This window comes from Struthio camelus, chromosome 4 (assembly GCF_040807025.1).
Source record: "Struthio camelus isolate bStrCam1 chromosome 4, bStrCam1.hap1, whole genome shotgun sequence".
Taxonomy (NCBI): domain Eukaryota; kingdom Metazoa; phylum Chordata; class Aves; order Struthioniformes; family Struthionidae; genus Struthio; species Struthio camelus.
In genome coordinates this window covers 19,748,237-19,753,389 of record NC_090945.1, presented here as the reverse complement: position 1 = coordinate 19,753,389, position 5,153 = coordinate 19,748,237, and the positions used below count along the sequence as shown (strand labels likewise).

Below are 5,153 nucleotides of genomic sequence, written 5' to 3'. Positions count from 1 at the left end.
CGGTTTCCAAAAAATGCTTGTTTTTTGTTTATTTGCTTTTTCCATAGAAGTAAAACAATCATGGAACATTTCAAGCCCGGTGAGATACGAACCTACTTTATTTATATGCGTGTTAAGAATTACTTTGTAAATTTTTATCTCAGGATAACATAAATGCAGAAAAAAAAATCACAGGGATCTAAACATTTCTAAAATATGTGAAAATTCAGAGAAAGTCATCCTCTCCCTACTAATCACTTCAGCCCTGTGCCTATATTTCTTCTTTACTCCTTTGACCACCTTGACTATTTAGCAAGGCAGAAATTCAGCCTCACTCTCCGTACAACTACAAATTTCCAAAATACTCAGTAGGCACTACTTCCACACATACCATGGGTGACAGTAACATCCCTGCCTTGCCTCTCGACAGTAATTTTGGGAACAAATAATGGAGGAAGTCCAGGATTTCCTGAAGGATAGGTTCCTATCTGCTCAGACATTACTTCGGAAGTGGGATTTCAATGTCTTGAAAGGCACTGTAGCTTTGGATGGCGCTTTCGTCTTCAGAATTTCTGCATACTTTTACAACTGGAGCAAATAAAGGTAAAGGAAAATGATCTATCTTGTCTCACAGGGCAAAAAGAAACACAAATTGCAGTCTTATACCTCAGGACATTGCTGTACCCTCAGCAACGACACAGTGCTCCAAGCCCCTCTGCATGCTGCTGCTAGTTGAGTGATTTGATGCCATCTAGATGAGATGCAGCTTGAGATGAAGAAATATTGGTAAGTGAAATCAGAGCTATAAAAACACTACAAACAGACAGAGTTACTCTTAGTCTTCGATTTCTTTCATGAAAAACAATAAAAGGAATTCCATCACAGAAACAAGCAGGAAAAAAAAAATCACTAGTCCTTTAAATTGACAGACTAATTAGGAATACAATTTCATTAAAAGCCTTTAAGAGGGGATGTCAGTGCTACTTTTGCAGGCCCTTGTTATTAAAGCTTAGGAGTACATCTTATTTATGGATCTCCATAAAGGCAATGTACAGAATTACCAAGGTATGGAAAAGAATTAACAACTATTAAAAATAATAAGATCCAACATGAAATGCAGCTTCAGAAAAGCTCATGGTAACATTCATTTCTGATTGCTTTCCTCCACTAATCACCTCTTGCATTGTACAATCTGCATGAATTAGTAAGTTGTATTTCTACATTAGCAGGTGATATCATGTGAGCAACACAACTTTGACTCCCATAAATTGTCAACAACTCTGAGAGTGAGGTGTAGATCGCTCCTTTTACAGCAGTTAACAAATCCACTCACCTATGAGTGCTTGGCTCCCTCACCAGGGCAGGTGATGGCTGCTGCCTTGCACAAAACTCATATCCTGTACGGAGATCACATGAGGGCAGAAGCTGCGCTGGCAGACTCCAGGCTATGAAAAAACCTTCCTGGGAAGACTGCTGTAGAAAGACAAGTGTTTAGCATAAGTGCACCTTTGGAAAAAGGGTTTTTTTTCAATCTTTTCTGCTCCATCATTTCTATTCTACTTCTGGTGTTTCACCAAGTTAGAGGCAAGAAACCCACTTCCCACAGTCTTTAAGTTTCAGTCTGACACCCTTTTAAAAAGCCCAGAGACTTTAGTTAGCCTAATGTTCTGCAGTTATCAAGAGATATCTGTTTCACAGACAGAGAATAAGACTTACCGGAGTGACAATTATTCCCCAGGTGGCAGCAGGGAAGTGATTGAGTGACATATGCCTTGACAACCGCAGCAGGAGAACCGTTCCCCAGGCTTCACAGAAAGGTGGAAACCTACAAGGTCCCTGCTGGGCAAATTCATTTCCATCTCCAATTCAAAGATGAGTATATGCATGGAAGCAAAAAACACCAAGCAAAGACCAGGAAAAGGATTCTTTGGGCCACCTCACACGACTGGCCCATTTCAATCCCGTGCCCTACTTCCAGCTAAAGACCAATCTCTGATAATTCAGAGGAAAGCAGCAAAACAGATTTTGTACCACTGATGGTGTGAATCTGCTGAGGAATGAATCCTTCCTAGCCTTGATGGGAGACTGGTTACAAAAATCTGTCTTGATACAGAACCACAGTGATCAAGGTAAAGAACTGATAGGAAGTGAAAACAACTGCAATTACTAGATTTAATCACAATTTTAAATCACTAAACGTAAAAGCTTGATTCAAATAATGAAATCCAGTCTTAGTTTGCACCTGCACTTTTTAGCTACTTTCTCTTTCCAAGGAAACTGTTGGGCTAGGCAAATAAAATACAAACATAGTCCCCACACTAAAATCACTGCTACTTTCCCCCAAAATAGGAGGATAGATTTAAATACATGTATGTTGAAATAAGAGTCATGAAATTCAGTAACTATTTGCTGCGTACTCAGGGGATATTGTGTGTGTTTTGAAGAAGTGCAGGTTATGTGCCAGCTCCGACTGAAATCATGCTAACGTAGAGTTTAATATTTATAAACTTAGCCAGAACTCCTTTATGACTGCTCTGTGGATAACTTCTCCTGGACATCACAGACACTGACCACTCCCTCAATGTATCATTTTCTAATTTTCCAAACTAGGTTGGACCTCTTCTGTCAATGCCCTTAATCCAGCATGAGGCAGAATTTGTCTCATGCCTTTATGGATCCAATCATAACACAACGTACAAAACATAAAATTTTATGAACTTTCCATGCTTTCAGCAAACACAGTTTCCTAGTTCAGGAGAAACTGTTATTCTGCACAACAGGTTGTAAGTTTTAGTCCTCATTACACCTAAAGCCACTGCTTTTTCCTCACCACCTTTTCCATGCGTCACTCCAGTCTTTCAGCGTAGGTGGGTCCAATATAGACGATTTCTTATATGGTTGCTGTCATGGATGGCTATGTGCTTTTTAGGAAAGACAGGCCAGGAAGGCGAGGGGGTGGAGTTGCTCTTTATGTGAGGGAGCAACTAGAATGTATGGAGCTCTGCCTCGGGGTGGATGAAGAGCAAGTTGAGAGCCTGTGGGTAAGGATTAAAGGGCAAGGTAACATGGGTGACACTGTTGTGGGGGTTTACTACAGGCCACCTGATCAGGAGGAAGTCGTCGATGAGGCCTTCTACAGACAGCTGGAAGTAGCCTCACGATCACAGGCCCTGGTTCTCATGGGAGACTTCAACCACCCTGACATCTGTTGGGAAGACAGCACAGCTAGGCACAAACAGTCAAAGAGGTTCCTGCAGAGCATTGATGATAATTTCTTGACCCAGGTGGTGGAGACGCCAACGAGGAGAGGTGCAATGCTAGACCTTGTACTAACGAACAAAGAAGGTCTAGTTGGAGATGTGAAGGTTGGGGGCAGCCTTGGCTGCAGTGACCATGAGATGGTGGAGTTCAGGATCCTGCGAGGAGGGAGCAGGGCAATGAGTAGGATTGCAACGCTGGACTTCAGGAGAGCTGACTTTGGCCTCTTCGGGGACCTACTTAGGGGAATCTCCTGGGGTAGGGCCCTAGAAGGAAGAGGGGTCCAAGAGAGCTGGTTAATATTCAAGCGTCACCTCCTCCAGGCTCAGGATCAGTGCATCCCTCTGAGGAAGAAGTTCAGCAAAGCGGGCAGGAGACCTGCATGGATGAGCAAGGAACTCCTGGCCAAACTCCAGCAGAAGAAGGAAGTGTACAGAATGTGGAAAAGGGGACAGGCCACTTGGGAGGAATACAGGGACGTTGTCAGAGCGTGCAGGGATGCGACAAGGAAGGCTAAGGCCCAGTTGGAATTAAATCTGGCAAGGGATGTCAAGGACAACAAGAAGGCCTTCTTCAAATACATCAATAGCAAAAGGAAGACTAGGGAAAACGTGGGCCCGCTGCTGAAAGGGGCGGGTGCCCTGGTGACAAAGGATACAGAGAAGGCAGAGTTATTGAATGCCTTCTTTGCTTCTGTCTTCACTGCTAAGGCCAGTCCTGAGGAATTCCAGACCTTGGAGACAAGAGAGGAAGGCTGGAGAAAGGAAGACTCTCCCTTGGTTGAGGAGGATCGGGTTAGAGATCTTTTGTCCAAACTTGACATCCACAAATCCATGGGCCCCGATGGGATGCACCCACGAGTGCTGAGGGAGCTGGCGGATGTTATCGCTAGGCCTCTCTCCATCATCTTTGAAAGGTCCTGGAGATCAGGAGAGGTGCCTGAGGACTGGAAGAAAGCCAATGTCACGCCAGTCTTCAAAAAGGGCAAGAAGGAGGAGCCAGGAAACTACAGGCCTGTCAGCCTCACCTCCATCCCGGGAAAGGTGATGGAACAGCTCATCCTGGAGGTCATCACTAAGCATCTGGAGGACAAGAAGGTGATCAGGAGTAGTCAGCATGGATTCACCAAAGGGAAATCATGCTTGACCAATCTGATAGCCTTCTATGACAGAATGACTGGCTGGGTAGATGAGGGCAGAGCAGTGGATGTTGTCTTTCTGGACTTCAGCAAGGCTTTTGACACTGTCTCCCATCACATCCTCCTAGGTAAGCTCAGGAAGTGTGGGCTAGATGAGTGGACGGTGAGGTGGCTTGAGAACTGGCTGGATGGCCGAGCGCAGAGGGTTGTGGTGAATGGCGCAGAGTCAAGTTGGAGGCCTGTGGCTAGTGGTGTCCCCCAGGGGTCAGTCCTGGGCCCAGTCTTGTTCAATATATTCATCAATGACCTGGAGGAAGGGACAGAGTGCACCCTCAGCAAGTTTGCTGATGATACTAAACTGGGGGGAGTGGCTGACACACCAGAAGACTGTGCTGCCATTCAGAGGGACCTGGACAGGCTGGAGAGGTGGGCGGAGAGGAACCTCATGAAGTTCAACAAAGGCAAGTGCAAGGTCCTGCACCTAGGCAGGAATAACCCCAGGCACCAGGACAGGCTGGGGGTTGACCTGTTGGAAAGTAGCTCTGCCGAGAAGGACCTGGGAGTGCTGGTGGACAACAAGTTAAACATGAGCCAGCAGTGTGCCCTTGTGGCCAAGAAGGCCAATGGGATCCTAGGGTGCATTAGGCAGAGTGTTGCCAGCAGGTCGAGGGAGGTGATCCTGCCCCTCTATTCAGCCCTGGTGAGGCCTCACCTGGAGTACTGTGTCCAGTTCTGGGCTCCCCAGTACAAGAGAGACATGGCACTCCTGGAGAGAGTC

General features: G+C 45.7%; 1 long non-coding RNA gene across 1 annotated transcript; it reads right to left on the bottom strand.

Annotated features, from left to right (window-relative positions):
* Positions 1-2,226, bottom strand: LOC138067147 (uncharacterized). Its single transcript, XR_011140854.1, has 4 exons — positions 1,696-2,226; positions 1,313-1,452; positions 646-745; positions 1-567 (listed from the first exon to the last, which is right to left on the bottom strand). It is a non-coding gene; the product is annotated as an uncharacterized lncRNA (long non-coding RNA).
* Positions 2,227-5,153: the final 2,927 nt, after the last annotated feature.